General features: G+C 39.6%; 1 long non-coding RNA gene across 12 annotated transcripts in view; it reads left to right on the forward strand.

The window, feature by feature from the left end:
• The window catches only part of LOC108587907 (uncharacterized), a 651,298-nt gene that overhangs the window by 99,329 nt on the left and 538,482 nt on the right, over positions 1–13,487 (forward strand). The window lies entirely within an intron of this gene.

Genomic DNA, 13,487 nt, shown 5'->3' on the forward strand with positions numbered 1-13,487 from the left:
GGTGACCTGGAGAAAGTTACTTAATTTTAATAGACCTCAGCTTTCAGTTCATTAAATGGGCTATGCTACCTGACAGCTATATGATTATTGTTGAACATGAAAACACATTCATATTTCTTTATTAGTAAAATGATTTCTATGTTTGATATTGGTACTCATGAGAGTATCAAGTCATGACAACAAATATGCCCATTTTATTATTAACAATACACATTCTGTAAGTTAGCAAATGCATGCTAAAATTTTTTATTTTTTATATTCTGTTTTTTTTTATTAGAAGAAACTCACTGACAGTAGTAAGTATAGTATTAGTACTGGAGTATTAAGCTTCTACAGTACTAATAAAACCAAGATAATTCTTCTACCTGCTATTTTTGGGAACAGTTTTTTGGAATCCTGAACTGCCATGTAAGAAGGACAGATATTCTGACAGTGCCATACTAGAGAGACCACCTGTAGATCCTTCGATTGACCATCCCAGCTGATCTCAGACTCCTACCCATCCTGTACAAGGTCTGTACATGTGAGTGAAGGTGCCTGGGTCCTCAGGACTAGCTTTTCTGCCAACTGCGGACAACCAAGGGACCTCATCTGTCAGTGCCCTGTGGAGCCTAAGAACCTAGCCTGACTCTAGTTCCTCACCCACAAGGTCAAATAAAATAAAATAAAATGAAGGGATGTGTTTAAGCTAAAAAGTTATGGGGTAATTTGTTAGAGAGCAATAGGCAAAATTGGCTTTCTAAAAATCCTTTAATCTGAAGAAACAAAGAAGTCGTAAAAGCAGAACTTGATGCTAATACAGAAAATACCTACAAATATAATCTTTCCATTATCTTTATGGGATTATCTTATTTAATGTAACTGAATCTGAACATTACATCAAATGGGTAATATTTGACAGAAAAGAAATCTATGAATTTTCTTTTTGGGAACACATTCTATTATATTCTCAAACCCTTTGCCCCTTGCCAAAATAATTATAAATTCTGATTACTGTTGTTTAAAAAATTATTTAGTTTCTACCTACTATGTAGGGATTAATAATGCATTAGCAGATTCAAATATGTGAGATGATTCTGGTGTGGAGACAAAGAGGATATTATAGATCAATGAACAAGGACTAAACTCATTTATGAGTGAAGCTTAGTATTTGTAAGCAAAGGAAAAGTTCACTGTCTTGAATTTAACTCTATCAGATTTGTAAACATTAAGGATGTTTAAGGTGAATGAAAAGTGAAACTTGAGAGCTAGAATTTCTTGTTTTCTTAAAACTCATATCCCATTAGTGTACCGTTTGACACGTACACTAATGGCAACCACATTGCCTCGGAGGCCTTTGAAGTCAAAGGGGGATTGTGTACTTCAAAGGTGACTATTGCTGCTTAGATCCTTTGTGGGAGGAGTAAAACTTGTGGAAAAGGAATACGTACTAAGGGTTAACGATATTTTTCAAAAACCACTAACCAAATTTTGTGCATTTATAGCAGTGTGAAAGAAATATTTCTGTTTATAAAGGCAAGCTTGTGCTTTCAAGTTAAAGTATTGCTCTGTCAGAAACATTTTCTCTTCTGAAGCTTCTATGATATTAATAAAATCATGTAGTGTGACTTGATACTTATTAAAGTGTCTCAATGAACAGATTTAGTGATATTCTTCATTCTACCTTAAAATTCCTTGTTGAGGTTCATTATTTTGTTTTGTTTAGTTTTATAAGCTCCTGGCTGCTAATCTTTGGGTTATTTTTCAGTTCTTCAGCATACTCATCAGAAAGTAGTCAGTAAAAATATAAGAGGGCAAACAGAAAATAGTTAATTTACCTCTTTTGCTAAAATAGTTTTCATGGTGTATAATGCTGAAACAGATAAGATCTCTCAATTACTGTTCTATTTCACTTTCAATACAGCAAGAGTTGCTTACTTATATTAATTTCCCTTTAATTTTATGGATTTGTAAAAGAAAAGCACTTCTAATTAATACATAATTGCTTATGTGATTCTTCTTTGTATAATTTGCATTTAACATAGCATCTTGATCATAATGAACACTTAATCATATTTGCTGAATACAATTGTTAAAATCATCAATTTTTATTAAAACATTTTAGAATTACCAAAGGAGAATCAACATTTGGAATATGCATAAAGTTTAAATGTTCATTCAGTGAAGTTATTAACACTGTGATTTGGTTTGGCTCTGTGTCTTTGCCCAAATCTCATCTTGAATTGTACTCTCATAATTCCCAGGTATTGTGGGAGGAACCAGTGGGAGCTATTTGAATCATGGGAGCAGTTTCTCCCATACTGTTCTCATTGTAGTGAATAAGTCTCACAAGATCTGATGGTTTTGTCAGGAGTTTCTGCTTCTGCATAATCTATATTTTCTCTTGCCACTACCATGTAAGAAGTGCCTTTTGCCTTTGGCATGATTCTGAGACTTCCCCAGCCATGTGAACCTGTAGTCCAATTAAACCTCTTTTAGGTTTACAGTGGCTCAGCCTATAATCCCAGCACTTTGGGAGGCTTAGGCAGGTGGATCATGAGATCAGGAGTTTGAGACTAGCCTGACAAACATGATGAAACCCCGTCTCTACTAAAAATACAAAAATTAGCCAGGTGTGGTGGTGCTTACCTGTAATCCCAGCTACGGAGACAGAGGCAGGAGAATGGCTTGAACCTGGGAGGTGGAGGTTGCATTGAGCTAAGATTGTGCCACTGCACTCTAGCCTAGCCAACAGAGTGAGACTCTATGTCAAAACAACAACAAAAACAAACTATTTTCTTCCCAGTCTTGGGCAAGTCTTTATCAGCAGCATGAAAACAGACTAATATAGTAAATTGGTACCAGTAGGAGCATTGCTGAAAAAAATACCCAAAAATGTGGACACGACTTTGGTACTGGGTAACAGGCAGAGGTTGGAACAGTTTAGAGGGCTCAGAAGAAGACAGGAAGATGTGGGAGTTTGAAACCTCCTAGAGATTTGTTGAATGACTTTGACAGAAATGCTGATAGTGATATGAACAATAAGGTCCAGGCTCATTGTTCTCAGATATAGATGAGGATCTTGTTGGGAAATGGAGCAAATGTGACTTCTGTTATGTTTTAGCAAAGAGACTGGTGGCATTTTGTCCCTGCCCTACAGATTTACGAAGCTTTGAACTTGAGACAGATGATTTAGGGAATCTGGTGGAAGAAATTTCTAAGCAGCAAAGCATTCAAGATGTGACTTGGGTGCTGTTGAAAGCATTCTGTTTTAAAGGGAAAACGGAACCTAAAAGTTTAGAAAATTTGCAGCCTGACAATGCATTAGAAAAGAAAAACCCATTCTTTTTTGAGCAGAAATTCAAGCTGGCTGCAGAAATTTGCATAAGTAACAAGGAGCTAAATTTTAATCCCGAAGATAATGGGAAAAATGTCTTCAGGCCATGTCATAGGTCTTCATAGCAACCCCTCCCATCATAGACCTGGAAGCCTGGGAGGGGAAAAATGGTTTCATGGGCCAGGCCTGGGGTTCCCATGCTGTGTTTAGCTTATGGACTTGGTGCCCTTAGTCCCAGCTGCTCCAGCTGTTGCTAAAAGGGGCCCAGGTACAGGTCAGCACGTGGTTTTAGAGGGTGTGCTTGGCAGCTTCCAAATGGTGTTAAGCCTGCCGGTGTGCAGAAGTCAAGAAGTCAGGTTTGGGAACCTTCACCTAGAAGATTTCAGAAGATGTATGGAAACATTTGGATGCCCAAGCAAAAGTTTGCTGTAGAGGCAGGGTCCTTATGGAGAACCTCTGCTAGGGCAGTGTGGGAGAGAGATGTGGTGTCAGAGCCCCCACACAGAGTCCCTAATGGAGTGTTGCCTAGTGGAGCTGTGAGAAGAGGCCACTGTCGTCCAGATCCCAGAATGGTAGATCCACTGACAGCTTGCACCATGTTCCTGGAAAAGCTGCAGACACTCAACACCAGCCCATGAAAGCAGCCAGGAACGAGGCTGTACCCTGCAGAGCCACAAGGGCAGAGCTGCTCAAGACTATGGGAACCTACCCCTTGAATTAGTGTGGGCTGGATGTTAGACATGGAGTCAAATGAGATCATTTTGGAACTTTAAAGTTTGACTGTCCCGCTGGATTTGGAATTGCATGGGCCCTTTAACCCCTTTGTTTTGGCCAATTTCTTACATTTGGAAACGTTGTATTTACCCAATACCTGTACCCCCATTGTATCTAGGAAGTAACTAGCTTGCTTTGATTTTACAGGATGATACACAGAAGGAACTTGCCTTGTCTCAGATGAGACTCTGGACTGTGGACTTTTGGTTTAATGCTAAAAATGAGTTAACACTTTGGGGGATTGTGGGGAAGGCATGATTGGTTTTGAAACATGAAGACATGAGATTTAGAGTGGCCAGTGTGGAATGATATGGTTTAGCTCTGTGTCCCCACCTAAATCTCATCTTGAATTGTATTTCCATAATTGCCATGTGTTGTGGGAGGAACCTGGTGGGAGATTATCTGAATCACGGGGGCCGTTTCCCCCATATTGTTCTCATGGTAGTGAATAGGTCTCACGAGATCTGATGGTTTTATCAGGGGTTTCCACTGCTACATCATCTTCATTTTCTCTTGCCACTGCCATAGGAGAAGCATCTTTTGCCTCTTGCCGTGATTCTGAGGCCACCCCAGCCATGTGGAACTCTCAGTTCAATTAAACCTCTTTTTCTTCCCAATCTTGGGTGTGTCTTTATTAGCAGCATGAAGATGGACTAATACACACTGTAACAAGAAGAATTTAGGTATATTGGTTTCAAAGAGATGAGTATAGAAATGGGTGTTTCAAGATTTTTGGAGATGCTAATTTAATAGAACTTTCAAAATTTCATAAGCATGCATTGTCCCTTGAAAAGTAGTAACTGCTTGACAAATGTAGATTTTTATTATTACTGACATTTTGAGAAAATATTTGCAGCTGAAGATCCTGCAATTGTGAAAAATGTTATATGTTTTTCATGCACCCGGTTTTTTGTCACAAAGTATGATCAGATTTTCTGCTTAGAAAGTGGTTTTGGCTGAAAGGTTATAGTCTACCCTGTATAGGGTATGTATGTACAGGCATAGTAAAAAAAGTGACAGTTTTCTAATGTCTTTTTGAAAATATGTTCTATATCAGAATATTGATAATAATGCTATAATTGTTACAATATAGGGGACCAAAGTAACTTAATTAGAACTTTTCAAAAATGTTTGTCATCTTATTTATACAGCTTTTTATCTGAAAAATAATGAGGAATCATATGGAAAGCAAAATTAGTAGAATGCAATTTAGAGATAGATAAGAAAAAAGTTATCTCTTCAATAAGATAGTTTAATGGTATTCAGGAAAATGCAAATGGGAGAGTCAGTGTGTGATGTCAGGTAGCTCTATTCTGTCAAACTTGAAGTTAAATATCTCAAATTATGATAACTGCATGTTTGAATACCTGTTATACATGCTGGGAAATCTTAACATTTTATACTTGGCCTTCAGGAAGTCAGTATATCCCCGCAAAAATCTTTTACTTTTATGATATATATTTATTATACTAACATATATATTAAATTTATCATTTTAACAATTTTATTTTATTTTTGAGGCGGAGTTTCGCTTTTGTTACCCAGGCTGGAGTGCAATGGCACAATCTTGGCTCACTGCAACCCCACCTCCTGGGTTCAGGCAATTCTCCTGCCTCAGCCTCCTGAGTAGCTGGGATTACAGACATGCGCCACCATGCCCAGCTAATTTTTTGTATTTTTAGTAGAGACGGGGTTTCACCATATTGAACAGGATGGTCTTGATCTCTTGACCTCATGATCCACCCGCCTCGGCCTCCCAAAGTGTTGGGATTACAGGCTTGAGCCACCGCACCCAACCCAACCATTTAAAAATGTATAGTTTAGTAGCAATGAATACTTTCACATTGTTGTGCAACCATTATCACCATCCATCTCCAGAATTGATCTTTCTGAAAAGAAACTGCAGCCATTAAACAGTAACTCCCCATTCCTTATCTTCCAGCCCCTGGTAACCAGCAGTCTGCTTTCTATCCTTATGAATGTAACTACTCTAGGTAACTCATTTAAGAAGAATCCTAGAATGTTTACCCTTTTGTGATTGGCTTATTTCACAGCAAAATGTCTTCTAAGTTCTTCTATGTTGTAGAATATATCAGCATTTCCTTTCTTTTTAAAATCGAGTATTTCACAATATGGATATGCCCCTTATTTTCTCTTTTGTTTAAATTTTACTTTAAGTTCTGGGATACATGTGTAGAATATGCAGGTTTGTTACATAGATATACATGTGCCGTGGTGGTTTGCTGCACCTATCAACCCGTCATCTAGGTTTTAGGCCCTGAATGTATTTGTCTTAATGCTCTCCCTCCCCTTGGCCCCCACCCCTGAAAGGCCCCAGTGTGTGACATTCCCCTCCTTGTGTCCCAGTGGATACCTGATTTGCTTCCATCTTTTGGCTATTGTGAATGCTGCTATGAACATAGCTGTATAAATATCTGAGTCCTTGCTTTCAACTCTTTTGGAGATTTACTAAGAAGTATAATTGCCATATAATATAATGATTCCCTATTTAATATTTTGAGGCACTGCTATGCTATTTTCCACAGTGGTTGCACCATTTTACCCCACTAGTGATTTCTAAATTTCTCCACATCTTTGCTAATACTTGTTATTTTATTTTATTTTTTGATAACAGCCATCTTAATGGGTGTAATGTGGTATTTCATTGTGGATTTATTTGTACTTCTCTAATAATTAGTGATGTCTTTTCACATGCTTATCAGCCATTTGTATATCTTCTTTGGAGAAATGTCTGTTCATGTCCTTTGCCTATTTTTTTAAAGCAGTTTTGTTGTTGTTGTTGAACTGTCAGAGTTCTTTCTTTTTTCTCTTTTAGGGATGGGTATCACTTTGTCGACCAGGCTGGAGTGTGGTGGTGCTATCATAGCTCATTGCAGCTTCAGACTCCCAGGCTCAAGTGACCTTTCTGTCTTCATCTCAAGAGTAGTTGGAATTAATAGCCTCAAGCCAGTGTACCAGGCTACTAGGAGCTCTTTATATGTGTTCTGGATATTAATCTCATATTAGATATATACTTTGTCAATATTTTATCCTATTCCTCGGGTTTTCTTTTTATTTTTTGATAATGTCCTTTGGTGCATAAAAAGTTTTTAATTTTGCTGTTGGTGTTATATCCAAGAAATAGTTGCCAAATCCAACGTAATGAAGCTTTTCCTTTATGTTTTCTTCTAAGAGTTTTATAGTTTTAGCTCTTACATTCAGGTCTTTGATCCATTTTTGAATTAATTTTTAGCATATGGTTTACATTAAGAGTCCAGTTTCATTCTTTTGCATGTGGATATACAGTTTTTTCAACACTATTTATTGAAGACTGTCCATTTTCCATTGAATGGCCTTGGCACTCTTGTTAAAAATCATTTCACCATAGATATGAGGATTTATTTCTGTGCACTCTATGTTATTCCACTGGTCTATTTGTCTGCTTTTATGCCAGTACTGCACTGTTGTGATTATAGTATTTTTTTAATTGCATTTTTGGTTTGGGGGTACATGTGAAGAATATGCAAGATCATTGCATAGGTACACACGTGGCAGTGTGATTTGCTGCCTTCCACCCCTTCACCCACATCTGTCATTTCTCCCCATGCTATCTCTCTCCAACTCCCCACCCCCCCCGTTGTCCCTCCCCTATTCTCCCCAACAGACCACAGTGTATAGTCCTCGCCTCCCTGTGTCCATGTGTTCTCATTGTTCAACACCCGCCTATGAGTGAGAACACGCGGTATTTCATTTTCTGTTCTTGTGTCAGTTTGCTGAGAATGATGGTCTCCAAGTTCATCCATGTCCCTACAAAGGACATGAACTCATCGTTTTTGATGGCTGCAAAATATTCCATGGTATATATGTGCCACATTTTCCCAGTCCAGTCTATCATCAATGGGCATTGGGTTGGTTCCAGGTCTTTGCTATTGTAAACAGTGCTGCAATGAACATTTGTGTGCATGTGTCCTTATAGTAGAACGATTTATAGTCCTTTGGATATATACCCAGTAATGGGATTGCTGGGTCAAATGGAATTTCTATTGCTAGGTCCTTGAGGAATCGCCACACTGTCTTCCACAATGGTTGAACTAATTTACACTCCCACCAACAGTGTAAAAGTGTTCCTATTTCTCCACATCCTCTCCAGCATCTGTTGTTTCCAGATTTTTTAATGATCGCCATTCTAATTGGTGTGAGATGGTATCTCAATGTAGTTTTGATTTGCATTTCTCTAAGGACCAGTGATGATGAGTATTTTTTTAAATTGCATTTTAGGTTTTGGGGTACATGTGCAGAAGGTGCAAGATAGTTGCATAGGTACACAAATGGCACTGTGTTTTGCTGCCTTCCTCCCCTTCACCCACATTTGGCATTTCTCCCCAGGCTATCCCTCCCCAGCTCCCCTTCCGCTGTCCCTCCCCTATTCCTTCCATTAGACCCCAGTGTGTAGTACCCCCTTCCCCGTGTCCATGTGTTCTCATTTTTCCTCACCCGCCTATGAGTGAGAATATGTGGTATTTCATTTTCTGTTCATGTGTCAGTTTGCTGAGAATGATGTTCTCCAAATTCATCCATGTCCCTACAAAGGACATGAACTCATCATTTTTGATGGCTGCATAATATTCCATGGTGTATATGTGCCACATTTTCCCAGTCCAGTCTGTCATCAGTGGGCATTTGGGTTGGTTCCAGGTCTTTGCTATTGTAAACAGTGCTGCAATGAACATTCGTGTACATGTGTCCTTTTAGCAGAACGATTTATAGTCCTTTGGATATATACCCAGTAATGGGATTGCTGGGTCAAATGGAATTTCTATTTCTAAGGCTTTGAGGAATTGTCACACTGTCTACCACAATGGTTGAACTAATTTACATTCCCACCAACAGTGTAAAAGTGTTCCTATTTCTCCATATCCTCTCCAGCATCTGTTGTCTCCAGATTTTTTAATGATCGCCATTCTAACTGGCATGAGATGGTATCTCAGTGTGGTTTTGATTTGCATCTCTTTAATGATGAGCATTTTTTCATATGTTTCTTGGCCTCATGTCTTCTTTTGTAAAGTGTCTGTTTATATCCTTTGCCCATTTTTGAATGGGCTTGCTTGTTTTTTTTCTGTAAATCTGTTTTAGTTCTTTGTAAATTCTGGATATCAGCCCTTTGTCAGATGGGTAAACTGCAAAAATTTTTTCCCATTCTGTTGGTTGCCGATTCACTCTAGTGACTGTTTCTTTTGCCATGCAGAAGCTGTGGAGTTTGATTAGGTCCCATTTGTCTATTTTGGCTTTTGTTGCCAATGTTTTTGGTGTTTTGGTCATGAAGTCCTTGCCTACTCCTATGTCCTGAATGGTTTTGCTTAGATTTCCTTCTAGGGTTTTTCTGGTGCCAGGTCTTATGTTTAAGTCTTTAATCCATCTGGAGTTAATTTTAGTGTAAGGTGTCAGGAAGGGGTCCAGTTTCTGCTTTCTGCACATGACTAGCCAGTTTTCCCAACAGCATTTATTAAACAGGGAATCCTTTCTCCATTGCTTGTTTTTGTCAGGTTTATCAAATATTGTATGGTTGTAGATACGTTGTGTTGCCTCTGATGCCTCTGTTTTGTTCCATTGGTCTATATCTCTGTTTTGGTACCAGTACCATGCTGTTTTGATTACTGTAGCCTTATAGTATAGTTTGAAGTCTGGTAGTGTATATTTTTTATATGTTTGTTGGCCTCGTGTATGTCTTCTTTTGTAAAGTGTCTGTTCATATCCTTTGCCCACTTTTGAATGGGTTTGTTTTTTTTTCTTGTAAATCTGTTTTAGTTCTTTGTAAATTCTGGATATCAGCCCTTTGTTGGATGGGTAAACTGCAAAAATTTTTTCCCATTCTGATGGTTGCCGATTCACTCTAGTGACTGCTCCTTTCACCATGCAGAAGCTATGGAGTTTGATTAGGTCCCATTTGTCTCTTTTGGCTTTTGTTGCCAATGCTTTTGGTGTTTTGGTCATGACGTCCTTGCATACTCCTACATCCTGAATGGTTTTGCCTAGAGTTTCTTCTATGGTTTTTATGATGTTAGGTCTTATATTTAAGTATTTAATCCATCTGGTGTTAATTTTAGTGTAAGGTGTCAGGAAGGGGTCCAGTTTCTGCTTTCTGCAACATAGCTAGCCAGTTTTCCCAACACCATTTATTAAACAGGGATTTCTTTCTTCATTGCTTGTTTTTGTAAGGTTTGTCAAAGATCAGATGGTTGTAGATGTGTTGTGTTGCCTCTGAGGCCTCTGTTCTGTTCCATTGGTCTATATCTCTGTTTTGGTACCAGTACCATGCTGTTTTGATTACTGTAGCCTTGTAGTATAGTTTGAAGTCTGGTAGTCTGATGCCTCCCACTGTGTTCTTTTTGCTTAGAATTGACTTGGCTATGTGGGCTCTCTTTTGGTTCCATATGAAGTTTAAGGTGGATTTTTCCAGTTCTGTGAAGAAGGTCATTGGTAGCTTGATGGGGATAACGTTGAATCTGTAAGTTACTTTGGGCAGTATGGCCATTTTTTATGATATTGATTCTTCCTAATTATGAACATGTAATGTTTCTCCATCTGTTTGTGTCCTCTCTTATTTCGTTGAGCAGTGGTTTGTAGTTCTCCTTGAAGAGGTCCTTTACATTTCTTGTTAGTTGTATTTCTAGGCATTTTATTCTCTTTGTAGCAATTGTGAATGGCAGTTAGTTATTGATTTGGCTCTCTTTTAGTCTGTTATTGGTGTATAGGAATGCTTGTGATTTTTGCAAATCTGGTGAATCTTATGATTATGTGCCTTGGGGTTGCTCTTCTTGAGAAATATCTTTGTGGTGTTTTCTGTATTTCCTGGCCTTGAATATTGGCCTGCCTTGCTAGGTTGGGGAAGTTTTGCTGGATAATATTCTGAAGAGTATTTCCAGCTTTGATTCATTCTCTTCCTCACATTCAGGTACACCTATCAAATGTAGATTACGTCTTTTCACATAGTCCCATATTTCTTGAAGACTTTGTTCATTTCTTTTTATGCTTTTTTCTCGAATCTTGCCTTCTCGTTTTATTTCATTGAGTTGATCTTCAACCTCTGATATCCTTTCTTCTGCTTGGTCAATTTGGCTGTTGAGACTTGTGCATGCTTCACAAAGTTCTTGTGTTGTATTTTTCAGCTTCATCAATTCACTTATATTCTTCTCTAAGTTGTCCATTCTTGTTAACATTTCATCAAATCTTTTTTCAAAATTCTTAGTTTCTTTGCATTGGGTTAGAACATGTTCTTTTAGCTCACGGAAATTTCTCATTACCCACCTTCTGAAGTCTGATTCTGCAATTTCATCACACTTATTCTCCATCCAGCCTTGTTTTCTTGTTGGTGAGGAGTTGTGATCCCTTATAGGAAGAAAGGTGTTTCGGTTTTGGGTGTTTTCCTCCTTTTGTGCTGGTTTCTTCCCATCTTTGTGGATTTATCCACCTGTCATCTGTGTAGTTGCTGATTTTCAGATTGGGTCTCTGAGTGGACGTCTAGTTTGTTGATGATAAAGTTATTACTGTTTCTTAGTTTTCCTTCTAACAGTCTGGCCCCTCTGCTGTAGGACTGCTCAGGTCCACTGCAGGCCCTGCTTGCCTGGGGATCACCTGCAGCAGCTGCAGAACAGTAAGGGTTGCTACCGGTTTCTTCTTCTGCTATCTTTGTCCCAGAATGATGCCTGCCAAATGTCAGTCTGATCAGTCCTTTGTGAGGTGACTCTTTGGATATACAGGGGTCAGGGAGCTGCTTGAGGATACAGTCTGTCTTTTATAGGAGCTCAAGTGCTGAGCTGTGAGCTCCGTTGTTCATTCAGAGCTGCTGGGCAGGTATGTTTAAGTCTGCTGCAGCAGAATTCATAACCCCCTTTTTTCCCCCAGGTGTTCTGTCCTGGGGAGTTAGGGCTTATTTATGGGTTTCTGTTGTGCTGCTGCCTTTTTTTCAGGGCTTCCCTGCCCAGCAAGGAGGCAGCCTAGTCACTGTCTGCCTGCAGAGGCTTTTTTGAGCTGCTGTGGGCTCTGCCCTGCTGCCGTGTGAACTTCCCTGCAGTCCTTTTTATATGGGTGTGGTTAGAACTGCCTTGGCAATGGTTGCCCACCTCTGTAATGGTGGACTCTCTCTGTAATGGGGGGTTGCCTTGGCAATGGCGGGCTGCCTTGGCAATGGCAGACTACCTCCGTAGGGGTTGAGTGCCTCGGTAATGGTGGACACCCCTCCCCCACAGAGCTGGACTGTCTTGGGTTCAGCTGTGCTTGCCTTGAAACTCAACCTAGAGCGTTTCCAATTGCTGTTTTTTTTTGTTTTTTTGGTGAAGGTAGGACCCGCTGAGCCTGATCACCTCGCTCCCTGCCTCAGAGCTTTTTTTTAAGTTGAACAGTTGACTCTCTCCAAGGTGTTCCAGTCGCCTGCTAAAAAGGCACTGGGATCTGTGTGATTTCCTGTGTGGTTACCCACTGCACTGGCTGAAACAATGGTGCTGAGATTTGTGGCACATTTTTGCCTGGGAATCTCCTGGCCTGGCTCCCCGTTTCAGTCCCCTATTTAATCAGATGAATGGGCTACTCTGCCTTCCTGGAGCTCCAATCACTGGCTTAAAAGGGCAACCAGATCAGCATATTTTGTATGGAGAACTGCCACACTAGGGTGCCAGCAAAACAGCCGCGCTGGCCAAAGCAGTCACGCTGGCAACCCATGGGGCTTTTCCACCTGGGAATCTCCTGGTCTGTAAGCAATAAAGATTCGTCTGGAAGTGCAGTGTCCACTCCTCCTCTGCACTTTCACTTGGAGCTGCCATTTTGAGCTGCTCCTAAATGGCCATCTTGGATCTTCCGGTTATAGTATTTTTGTAGCAAGTTTTGAAATTACTACATAAGGGACCTCAAACTTTGCTATTTTTTTCTTTTCATTTTTCTTCTTCTTTTTTTTTTTTATTGAGACAGGATCTTATTCTGTTGGTCAGGCTGGAGTGCAGTGGGGCAATCACAGCTAACTGCACCCTTGACCTCTTGGGCTCAAGTGATCCTTCTGCTTCAGCCTCCCAAGTAGCTAAGACTGCCAGTGTGTGCTATCACAATCAGCTATTTTTATTTTTTATTTTTTGTAGAGATAAGGTCTCCTTGTGTTGCCCAGGCTGGTCTTGAACTCCTGGGATCAAGCGATTCTCTCACCTCAGCCTTCCAAAGTGCTGGGGTTACAGGCCACGCCTGGCTGATCTTTTTCAGTATTGCTTTGACTATCCCATACCCCTTGAGAGTCCATATTAAAGGTGGCTTTTCTATTTCTAAAAAATGTCATTTGGATTTTGAGTAAAATTCTTTTTTAACATGAGTATTTACATATGGGATGATTTGGCAGAAAGAAGTTAAACATTTTGAC

The sequence above is a fragment of the Callithrix jacchus genome, chromosome 13, assembly GCF_049354715.1.
Source record: "Callithrix jacchus isolate 240 chromosome 13, calJac240_pri, whole genome shotgun sequence".
NCBI classification, from domain to species: Eukaryota; Metazoa; Chordata; class Mammalia; order Primates; family Cebidae; genus Callithrix; species Callithrix jacchus.